The sequence below is a fragment of the Pristiophorus japonicus genome, chromosome 1, assembly GCF_044704955.1.
Source record: "Pristiophorus japonicus isolate sPriJap1 chromosome 1, sPriJap1.hap1, whole genome shotgun sequence".
NCBI classification, from domain to species: Eukaryota; Metazoa; Chordata; class Chondrichthyes; family Pristiophoridae; genus Pristiophorus; species Pristiophorus japonicus.
In genome coordinates, this window is record NC_091977.1 from 9,725,372 (window position 1) to 9,737,593 (window position 12,222).

The window sequence follows — 12,222 nt, forward strand, 5'->3', positions numbered from 1 at the left end:
GCAAAGTTGAGGGTGTGCAGGAGCAGCCCGTACAGGAAACCCCTCCGCGCGGAACTGAAAGGCACGGAGGGGATTTCCCGGAGGCGGCTCAAGTTGTGAGGCGCCGGCCCCCGAGGGAGGTTCCGGGGTTTGGCGCCGATGAGGAATTCCGTCCGGACGGGGGTCAGTTCGGACGGGATCTCCCCACGTGCTTGAGCCTCCTCGATGCACCTAACGGAGTCAGGGCCCAGAGCTGTTTTTAGCGACTCGATGGCATCGGCCGCGTGGCGGACGTTGGCAGAATTTAGGCGCCGCGCCAGCGTGTCTGGCGCCATCCAGCCCGCTCCTCCGCCATCGAGCAGGTCCCTGACCCTGGTCACCTCACCAGCCACAGCCCTCTCTTCCGACCGCCACATAAAGCCTCGGCCGTGGAGGTACGGATTCCCGAGCAGCGGTTCCTGCAGGACGGCCGCCACTCCAGCCGGCGGAGAGCTGCGCTTGGTGGAGACTTTGTTCCAGACCCTGATGAGTTCCCTGTAAAAGACAGGCAGCTCCCGGAGGGCGGTCCTGGCACCCCCCAAGTTCACAAACAGGAGCTGCGTGTCATAATTGAGGTCGAGCTGCTGGCGGAAGAAATACCTCGCCAGAGCGCACCACCTAGGAGGGGGCTCGACGTAAAGGTATCTCTGCAGGGTCTGAAGACGGAAAGTCGCGAGCTGGGCGCTGACGCACACCAACGACTGACCGCCCTCCTCAAGCGGGAGACTCAAGACCGCGGCAGAGACCCAGTGCTTCCTGTTGTTCCAGAAGAAGTCCACCAGCTTCTTCTGTATCTTGGCGACAAACGCAGGGGGAGGGGTCAAAGTGACCAGCCGGTACCACAGCATTGCGGCCACCAGCTGGTTTATGACTAGCGCTCGACCCCTGTAGGACAGCACTCGGAGCAGTCCTGTCCAGCGCCCTAGGCGAGCGGCGACCTTGGCCTCCAGCTCCTGCCAGTTCGCCGGCCAGGCTCCCTCGTCGGGGCTAAGGTAGACTCCCAGATAGAGGAGATGGGTCGTGCTCCAGGCAAAAGGCCTGAGCTCCTCCGGCAGGGAGTCCACCCGCCACTGACCCACCAGGAGTCCGGAACATTTCTCCCAGTTGATCCTGGCGGAGGACGCGGCCGAGTAAATCTCCTGGCACTCACGCATCCTCCGCAGGTCAGCGGGATCCTCTACCGCGAGGAGCACGTCATCGGCGTAAGCCGAGAGGACGACCTCCACGCCCGGCCCTTGCAGAGCCAGTCCCGTCAACCTCGTCCGCAAGAGGCGCAGGAAAGGCTCCACGCAAACGGCGTATAACTGGCCGGACATGGGGCATCCCTGGCGCACCCCTCTCCTAAAGCGAAGGGGCGCCGTCAAGGACCCGTTAACCTTAATCAGACACTCCGCGGCGGCGTACAAAAGTCGGATCCGGGCGACGAAATGCGTCCCGAACCCGAAAGCGCGCAGAGTTCCGAGCAGATAGTCGTGATCCACCCTGTCGAACGCCTTCTCTTGGTCGAGGGATAGGAAGGCGACCGACAGACCAGCCTCCTGGGAACAATGGATGAGGTCCCGGACCAGATGGATGTTGTCGTGGATCGTCCGGCCCGGGACCGTGTATGACTGGTCGGGGTGGATCATGTGGTCCAGCACGGCACCAAGGCGAGCAGACATCGCCCTGGCGAAGATTTTGTAGTCCGTGCTGAGGAGGGAGACCGGGCGCCAGTTCTTAAGGAGGCGGAGATCGCCCTTCTTAGGCAGCAGGACGATGACTGCCCTGCGCCAAGAGAGGGGCATCTCCCCGGTCGCCAGACTTTCCCCCAGGACCCGCGCGTAGTCGCCCCCCAGGACGTCCCAGAACGCCCTGTGGAACTCCACGGTCAGCCCGTCCAGCCCCGGGGATTTTCCCCTCGAGAGCCGGGCGAGGGCACCGGTCAGCTCCGCCAGGCTTAGCGGAGCTTCCAGATTTTCGGCGCCCTCCGGGCTGACCTTCGGCAGGTCCTCCCACAAAACTCTACGCGCTTCCTCGCTGGACGGATCCGGAGAGAACAGAGCCCCGTAATATTCACGGACCCTGTTGTTGACGCCCTCCGGATCCGAGACGAGAGAGCCGTCGTCGGCCAGCAGCGTCAAGAGCTGCTTACGGACACTCTGCCTTTTTTCCAGCGAGTAGAAGAAGGGGGAGCCGCGGTCCAGATCCCGCAGGAACCGGATCCGCGACCTCACGAACGCGCCTCGGGACCCGACGAGCTGCAGGTCCTTCAGCGCGGCCTTCTTCGCTTCGTACACCGTCCGCAGGGCCGGGTCCTGGACGACTTGACCGAGACGGGCTTCCAGGTCGAGCACCTCTTTTTCTAGGCGCCCGACTCTGGCCGCCCGCCTCTTGGTCGACCCCCTCGCGTACTCTTGACAGAAGACGCGGACGTGAGCCTTGCCCACGTCCCACCATAGCCTCAAGGAGGGGAAGCCCCCCTGCTTCCTTCTCCAGTCGGACCAGAATCGACGGAACGAGTCCTGGAACCGCACGTCCTCCAGCAGCCGGTTGTTAAAGTGCCAGTACGCGGACCCCGTCCTCGCGCGGAGCGAAGCGAGCTCCGCCCACACCAGGTGGTGGTCCGAACACGGCACCGGCCGCATGGAGGCCGCCGGGACGCAGGAAACGTACGCCCGAGACACGTAAAGGCGGTCGACTCTAGACCATCCAACTCCAGGCCTCACCCAAGTAAAGGCGCTGGAGTCGGGGTGGAGATTTCGCCAGACGTCCACCAAGTCGAAGGACCCGACCAGGTCCCTCAACTTCTCCATCGCCGTCATGCACTGCGGGGCACCGGAGCGGTCCCTCGCCTCGAGGGTGCAGTTAAAATCCCCCCCGAGGACAATGCAGTCGCCGACGTCGACGGAGCCAAGAAGAGCGGACACCTCTTCAAAGAAGCGCGTCTGCTGCGGGCCGGGATGAGGGGCGTACACGTTCACGAGATGGAGCGGCACGTCCCCCAGGCGAACCGTTACGTGCAGCAAGCGGCCTGGCACGGGCTCCTCGACCCCCAAGATCTCCGGCTGAAAATGCGGGCCCAGCAAGATGGCCACCCCACTAGAAATGGCGGTGAGGTGGCTCATGCGGACCTCTCCTTGCCATTCCAGGAGCCACGTGGCTTCGTCTCCCGGAACGGTGTGGGTTTCTTGCAGGAAGCACACCGCATATTTCCCCTCCCGCAGGAGCGAAAAATTGTCAAATCTACGGCGTGCCCCTCTGCCGCCGTTGATGTTGAGGCTGGCTATGGTTATCTTCATGGCAAAAGCATAGTGCAACCTCTACCTTAACCTATTGTGGGGGAGGGAGCGGAGTCTTTTGTTGAACTCCGCTCCCTCCGCAGCCCAGCGAGGAGTCCCTCGAGCTCGCGCAGCTCAAGGTGCTGCTCCTTTGTCAAGGGCCCGCCCGCGGCCAAGGTTTTAACGGCGGCGCGGACGGACCCCTTGATCAGCTCCGGCTCGGACCATTTTTCCAGGGCCAGTCGGGCTTTGTCGCGGCGACCCCGGCTCTGGGCCAAAAAGTCCCGGAGTTCCTTTGCAGGAATGAGGAGGGCCTCAGCGGCGGCCGCGAGCAGATCCACCGCCTCACTGGCGGTGGTCTCTAGGTCTTCACCCGCGTCCCCCACCGAGTCCCCGTCCTCCTCCGGGAGGTGGCCGCCAGCAGCCAGCCCATCGACCGCACAAGGTACGGCAAATGAACCGGCCGCTCCAACCAGCCCTGGCACTGCCCCGATCCCACCCCCAGGATCGTCGGCAGAGGAGTCCCCACTGGGCTCTTTTAAAAATGGTGCTGGGTCGGGAAATGACAGCGGAAGGGGTTCCCCCTCCGCCCCAGGAACCGGAGAACAAGGAGAGACCCGGCCATAGAAAATCCCCAGGCCCTCCAAGCGCTCCAGCTCCAAAGTAAGGGGCGAGGGTGGGTGTTCCTCCCCCTCCCCGCTGCCACCCCCCGGCCCAGCATCTACAGTGTCATAATTATTTGTTTGTATTTCTGCCGGGTCGAGCGACTCCCGGGGGAAGTTGGATAATAGCTGGGCGGGCTCAGGTTCGGCCTTTTCGGCCCCGCCCGCCTCGGTCCCCGGGACGCTCGACCCGGCGGCTACGCATTCTTCCACTGGCCCCACGCCCCCCACGACAGGCAGATCTTCCACGCCCTCCCCAGGAGGCAGCGGCTGGGCAGCCTCGACTGCCTCACCCTCCCCGGGGAAAGACTCCTCGCGCCTGCAGCGCAATTTGGGGGCGCTGGTGGGGGACGCGGGACACGCGGCGGGCACCGCCTCCTCCGCGGAGGGATGTTGTTCCCCCTCCGCCTCATTGGGGCGGTGCCTCTTTTTGTTCCTGGGGGCGCGCGGAGTCAGGGAGACCTCCATGTCTGCCGAGGCCTCCCGCTCCGCCCCCCCCTTTTCCTTTTCTTGCCCGCGCCTGGGCCCCTCTGTGGTGGTATTCAAGGGCCCGGGCACGGGCTCGGGGCACCCCGCGCTCGCCGGTGACTGGGTTGGGCTGAGCGCGGTGGTCAGACTTTCCGGCGCACCGAGGGGACCCGCCTCTAGATGTTTCTCCTTCTTCCGCGCCTTCTTTCCGCTCGGACGCTCTCCCTCCCCCCCGCCGGAGGCCCTGAAAACAAAGGCCTCCGACGATGCCCGCGCACCCATGGCTCCCGGCACGCGGACGCAACTAGGGGGAGGGGTGGCGGCAGCGCCAGCCTTGGCCGCCTTCGGTGGTTTGGCGGCCTTGGAGGCGGGGCAGTTCTTACGAACATGCCCCACCTCCCTGCAGGCATGGCACCGCACGCCGTCCGACGTCCAGAAGACGCGGTAGGCAGTCCCCTCGTGCACCACATTAAAGTGCCCTTCTGTCACGTCCTCCCGCGCCAGCCGGACAAAGAGCTGGCGGCGGAAGGAGAACACGTGGCGCAGGCTGTTCTCCCTGAGGCCGAGCGGTATGGGGTTGATCCCTGACCTTACCTCCCCCAGTTGTTGTAGGTGAGGGAGGAGGAGCCCAGCGGGAACAAAGGGCGGGACGTTCGACACGATGACCCTCTGCGCGGTGGCCTCGAGAGGATCCACCGGCAGGAACGTCCCGCCCACCGTGAGCCCCTTTTCGAGGGCCAGGGACACCGCCCGCTCCGACCCCAGGAAGAAAACAGCCTTCCCAGACATCTTGGAGGCTGCGACAATGGCCGAGGGGCCGACTACCCCAGCCATCGCCCGCACGCACTCCTCGATGCTCATTGTGGGGTGAGTGTAGCTCTTGACCCCGTGTTTTTTTGTTATAAGTGTAAATGGTGGCAGGGCAGCGGGTGGCGCAGGAGGTGCTGTGGAAGCGGTTGCCACCTGCGCATACGTCCTTGCTGGCCCTGCCACCGGCGTGGATGGGGTCGCCATCACGGGGTCCCTTTAAGGGCTACACCCACCCCAAAGTCACAGGCCTTAATGGTCTTTAATGGCCTCGTGTATTTAACTGAGCAGAGGAGCCCTTAACGAGGCACCTCTCCCCTCGTTGACAATTGGGGAGAGGCCTTGCTCCCTCTGCTCAGTTGTCTTAATTGTTTTGTTTTTTTTAAAATTTGGAAGGAAAGGGTTCTCAGAGAGAGAGGGGAGAAACAGAGTAGCAGAGAAAGAGAGAGGGGGGTGGGAAGGGGGGGGGGCTGCGAGGGCAGGTCTCCCCTCGCAGCTGTGGGTGGGTGCACTCCCCAGATGGCAAAACACAAAAGTCTTTGGGGTGGTCTTCAGGTGCGGGGAGAAGATGTCTTCACCTGGGGTAGCTGGAGCCACCAGGCACTCCTAACGATCTTTAATTGGGTGATTGAGAAAAACAACAATCTTCAGCCTGGTAGCTCCAGCTATCCCAGGCTAGGCAAATGTGGGGGGGGGTGGGGGGGGTTCTCCAATTGTGGGGGGGGCCTAGTTGTAAGCAAGGCCCCCACACACACTACCACACACACACACACCCCCCGCGATGTTCCGGCCCTCAGTGGTCTTCTTTCCTCCCCCCACCGATACAACAAAGTCTGTTTGGGGAAATGCACCCACACCCACCTGTAGAGTAGTTGAGTCTCCCTCCTTCCACACTGGATGGTTGTTGTGGTTTTTCCCCCTCTCTCCAACTCTTTGCAGAATGGTGAAAAAGATGTTTAAAGTTTTCTGCTTCCTCCTCCTCTCCCTCTGGATAGAAGTTGGTGTTGAAGCCCCTTCCTTCCTTCTCCTCCTGGGCTGGTCTCAGGGCTCTCCAGGCAGGAGCTCAAGTTGCTTGCAGCTTCCCTCACTGCTCACAGTTCCTACTGAGCAGGACACGCCTCTACTGCTTCACGATTGGCTCCTTGTGCATGAAACTCTTTTGAGTTAAACTGCAAAAACATAAAACATGTATCCGTGCCACCCGACCTGGATGACACACACAAGACATTTACAAGGCCCCTTTTTTATTTATTTTTTTTGTGGTTTTTTTTTTTTTGGGGCACTAAAATCAAATTTTTCCTTTTTCCAGTGCCCCCTATAAAAGGAGAGGGGGACACTAAAAGCACCGGCAATTAAAACAAATTAAACTTTAAAACGTAAAATCAAATTAAAATTTGGTTGCCGGGCGTGATGATGCACTCCAGTCCCTCCGGTGCCCACCTCTCGCGGAAGGCCGCGAGCGTACCGGTGGACACCGCGTGCTCCATCTCCAAGGACACCCTGGACCGGATGTAAGAGCGGAAGAGAGGCAGGCAGTCAGGTTGAACGACCCCCTCGACCGCCCGCTGCCTGGACCGGCTGATGGCACCCTTGGCCGTGCCCAGGAGCAGTCCTACGAGGAGGCCTTCGGACCTACCCGCTCCCCTCCGCACAGGGTGCCCAAAGATCAGGAGAGTGGGACTGAAGTGCAGCCAGAATTTCAGGAGCAGCCCCTTCAAATAGTGGAACAGGGGCTGCAACCTTGTGCATTCAATAAAAACATGGAACACGGACTCCTCCAGACCGCAGAAATTGCAGGCGGCCTGGGAGTCCGTGAACCGGCTTAAAAATTTGTTGCACGGCACTGCTCCGTGCACCACCCTCCAGGCCAAGTCCCCGATGAATAGTGGGAGGACCCCTGCGTAGAGTGCCCTCCATCGGGGACCCCCGCCTCCTCCGGACGGCAAGATGGTACGCCATGGCGTGTCCGGACGGCCGGCGAGGATGGCAAAGTTGAGGGTGTGCAGGAGCAGCCCGTACAGGAAACCCCTCCGCGCGGAACTGAAAGGCACGGAGGGGATTTCCCGGAGGCGGCTCAAGTTGTGAGGCGCCGGCCCCCGAGGGAGGTTCCGGGGTTTGGCGCCGATGAGGAATTCCGTCCGGACGGGGGTCAGTTCGGACGGGATCTCCCCACGTGCTTGAGCCTCCTCGATGCACCTAACGGAGTCAGGGCCCAGAGCTGTTTTTAGCGACTCGATGGCATCGGCCGCGTGGCGGACGTTGGCAGAATTTAGGCGCCGCGCCAGCGTGTCTGGCGCCATCCAGCCCGCTCCTCCGCCATCGAGCAGGTCCCTGACCCTGGTCACCTCACCAGCCACAGCCCTCTCTTCCGACCGCCACATAAAGCCTCGGCCGTGGAGGTACGGATTCCCGAGCAGCGGTTCCTGCAGGACGGCCGCCACTCCAGCCGGCGGAGAGCTGCGCTTGGTGGAGACTTTGTTCCAGACCCTGATGAGTTCCCTGTAAAAGACAGGCAGCTCCCGGAGGGCGGTCCTGGCACCCCCCAAGTTCACAAACAGGAGCTGCGTGTCATAATTGAGGTCGAGCTGCTGGCGGAAGAAATACCTCGCCAGAGCGCACCACCTAGGAGGGGGCTCGACGTAAAGGTATCTCTGCAGGGTCTGAAGACGGAAAGTCGCGAGCTGGGCGCTGACGCACACCAACGACTGACCGCCCTCCTCAAGCGGGAGACTCAAGACCGCGGCAGAGACCCAGTGCTTCCTGTTGTTCCAGAAGAAGTCCACCAGCTTCTTCTGTATCTTGGCGACAAACGCAGGGGGAGGGGTCAAAGTGACCAGCCGGTACCACAGCATTGCGGCCACCAGCTGGTTTATGACTAGCGCTCGACCCCTGTAGGACAGCACTCGGAGCAGTCCTGTCCAGCGCCCTAGGCGAGCGGCGACCTTGGCCTCCAGCTCCTGCCAGTTCGCCGGCCAGGCTCCCTCGTCGGGGCTAAGGTAGACTCCCAGATAGAGGAGATGGGTCGTGCTCCAGGCAAAAGGCCTGAGCTCCTCCGGCAGGGAGTCCACCCGCCACTGACCCACCAGGAGTCCGGAACATTTCTCCCAGTTGATCCTGGCGGAGGACGCGGCCGAGTAAATCTCCTGGCACTCACGCATCCTCCGCAGGTCAGCGGGATCCTCTACCGCGAGGAGCACGTCATCGGCGTAAGCCGAGAGGACGACCTCCACGCCCGGCCCTTGCAGAGCCAGTCCCGTCAACCTCGTCCGCAAGAGGCGCAGGAAAGGCTCCACGCAAACGGCGTATAACTGGCCGGACATGGGGCATCCCTGGCGCACCCCTCTCCTAAAGCGAAGGGGCGCCGTCAAGGACCCGTTAACCTTAATCAGACACTCCGCGGCGGCGTACAAAAGTCGGATCCGGGCGACGAAATGCGTCCCGAACCCGAAAGCGCGCAGAGTTCCGAGCAGATAGTCGTGATCCACCCTGTCGAACGCCTTCTCTTGGTCGAGGGATAGGAAGGCGACCGACAGACCAGCCTCCTGGGAACAATGGATGAGGTCCCGGACCAGATGGATGTTGTCGTGGATCGTCCGGCCCGGGACCGTGTATGACTGGTCGGGGTGGATCATGTGGTCCAGCACGGCACCAAGGCGAGCAGACATCGCCCTGGCGAAGATTTTGTAGTCCGTGCTGAGGAGGGAGACCGGGCGCCAGTTCTTAAGGAGGCGGAGATCGCCCTTCTTAGGCAGCAGGACGATGACTGCCCTGCGCCAAGAGAGGGGCATCTCCCCGGTCGCCAGACTTTCCCCCAGGACCCGCGCGTAGTCGCCCCCCAGGACGTCCCAGAACGCCCTGTGGAACTCCACGGTCAGCCCGTCCAGCCCCGGGGATTTTCCCCTCGAGAGCCGGGCGAGGGCACCGGTCAGCTCCGCCAGGCTTAGCGGAGCTTCCAGATTTTCGGCGCCCTCCGGGCTGACCTTCGGCAGGTCCTCCCACAAAACTCTACGCGCTTCCTCGCTGGACGGATCCGGAGAGAACAGAGCCCCGTAATATTCACGGACCCTGTTGTTGACGCCCTCCGGATCCGAGACGAGAGAGCCGTCGTCGGCCAGCAGCGTCAAGAGCTGCTTACGGACACTCTGCCTTTTTTCCAGCGAGTAGAAGAAGGGGGAGCCGCGGTCCAGATCCCGCAGGAACCGGATCCGCGACCTCACGAACGCGCCTCGGGACCCGACGAGCTGCAGGTCCTTCAGCGCGGCCTTCTTCGCTTCGTACACCGTCCGCAGGGCCGGGTCCCGGACGACTTGACCGAGACGGGCTTCCAGGTCGAGCACCTCTTTTTCTAGGCGCCCGACTCTGGCCGCCCGCCTCTTGGTCGACCCCCTCGCGTACTCTTGACAGAAGACGCGGACGTGAGCCTTGCCCACGTCCCACCATAGCCTCAAGGAGGGGAAGCCCCCCTGCTTCCTTCTCCAGTCGGACCAGAATCGACGGAACGAGTCCTGGAACCGCACGTCCTCCAGCAGCCGGTTGTTAAAGTGCCAGTACGCGGACCCCGTCCTCGCGCGGAGCGAAGCGAGCTCCGCCCACACCAGGTGGTGGTCCGAACACGGCACCGGCCGCATGGAGGCCGCCGGGACGCAGGAAACGTACGCCCGAGACACGTAAAGGCGGTCGACTCTAGACCATCCAACTCCAGGCCTCACCCAAGTAAAGGCGCTGGAGTCGGGGTGGAGATTTCGCCAGACGTCCACCAAGTCGAAGGACCCGACCAGGTCCCTCAACTTCTCCATCGCCGTCATGCACTGCGGGGCACCGGAGCGGTCCCTCGCCTCGAGGGTGCAGTTAAAATCCCCCCCGAGGACAATGCAGTCGCCGACGTCGACGGAGCCAAGAAGAGCGGACACCTCTTCAAAGAAGCGCGTCTGCTGCGGGCCGGGATGAGGGGCGTACACGTTCACGAGATGGAGCGGCACGTCCCCCAGGCGAACCGTTACGTGCAGCAAGCGGCCTGGCACGGGCTCCTCGACCCCCAAGATCTCCGGCTGAAAATGCGGGCCCAGCAAGATGGCCACCCCACTAGAAATGGCGGTGAGGTGGCTCATGCGGACCTCTCCTTGCCATTCCAGGAGCCACGTGGCTTCGTCTCCCGGAACGGTGTGGGTTTCTTGCAGGAAGCACACCGCATATTTCCCCTCCCGCAGGAGCGAAAAATTGTCAAATCTACGGCGTGCCCCTCTGCCGCCGTTGATGTTGAGGCTGGCTATGGTTATCTTCATGGCAAAAGCATAGTGCAACCTCTACCTTAACCTATTGTGGGGGAGGGAGCGGAGTCTTTTGTTGAACTCCGCTCCCTCCGCAGCCCAGCGAGGAGTCCCTCGAGCTCGCGCAGCTCAAGGTGCTGCTCCTTTGTCAAGGGCCCGCCCGCGGCCAAGGTTTTAACGGCGGCGCGGACGGACCCCTTGATCAGCTCCGGCTCGGACCATTTTTCCAGGGCCAGTCGGGCTTTGTCGCGGCGACCCCGGCTCTGGGCCAAAAAGTCCCGGAGTTCCTTTGCAGGAATGAGGAGGGCCTCAGCGGCGGCCGCGAGCAGATCCACCGCCTCACTGGCGGTGGTCTCTAGGTCTTCACCCGCGTCCCCCACCGAGTCCCCGTCCTCCTCCGGGAGGTGGCCGCCAGCAGCCAGCCCATCGACCGCACAAGGTACGGCAAATGAACCGGCCGCTCCAACCAGCCCTGGCACTGCCCCGATCCCACCCCCAGGATCGTCGGCAGAGGAGTCCCCACTGGGCTCTTTTAAAAATGGTGCTGGGTCGGGAAATGACAGCGGAAGGGGTTCCCCCTCCGCCCCAGGAACCGGAGAACAAGGAGAGACCCGGCCATAGAAAATCCCCAGGCCCTCCAAGCGCTCCAGCTCCAAAGTAAGGGGCGAGGGTGGGTGTTCCTCCCCCTCCCCGCTGCCACCCCCCGGCCCAGCATCTACAGTGTCATAATTATTTGTTTGTATTTCTGCCGGGTCGAGCGACTCCCGGGGGAAGTTGGATAATAGCTGGGCGGGCTCAGGTTCGGCCTTTTCGGCCCCGCCCGCCTCGGTCCCCGGGACGCTCGACCCGGCGGCTACGCATTCTTCCACTGGCCCCACGCCCCCCACGACAGGCAGATCTTCCACGCCCTCCCCAGGAGGCAGCGGCTGGGCAGCCTCGACTGCCTCACCCTCCCCGGGGAAAGACTCCTCGCGCCTGCAGCGCAATTTGGGGGCGCTGGTGGGGGACGCGGGACACGCGGCGGGCACCGCCTCCTCCGCGGAGGGATGTTGTTCCCCCTCCGCCTCATTGGGGCGGTGCCTCTTTTTGTTCCTGGGGGCGCGCGGAGTCAGGGAGACCTCCATGTCTGCCGAGGCCTCCCGCTCCGCCCCCCCCTTTTCCTTTTCTTGCCCGCGCCTGGGCCCCTCTGTGGTGGTATTCAAGGGCCCGGGCACGGGCTCGGGGCACCCCGCGCTCGCCGGTGACTGGGTTGGGCTGAGCGCGGTGGTCAGACTTTCCGGCGCACCGAGGGGACCCGCCTCTAGATGTTTCTCCTTCTTCCGCGCCTTCTTTCCGCTCGGACGCTCTCCCTCCCCCCCGCCGGAGGCCCTGAAAACAAAGGCCTCCGACGATGCCCGCGCACCCATGGCTCCCGGCACGCGGACGCAACTAGGGGGAGGGGTGGCGGCAGCGCCAGCCTTGGCCGCCTTCGGTGGTTTGGCGGCCTTGGAGGCGGGGCAGTTCTTACGAACATGCCCCACCTCCCTGCAGGCATGGCACCGCACGCCGTCCGACGTCCAGAAGACGCGGTAGGCAGTCCCCTCGTGCACCACATTAAAGTGCCCTTCTGTCACGTCCTCCCGCGCCAGCCGGACAAAGAGCTGGCGGCGGAAGGAGAACACGTGGCGCAGGCTGTTCTCCCTGAGGCTGAGCGGTATGGGGTTGATCCCTGACCTTACCTCCCCCAGTTGTTGTAGGTGAGGG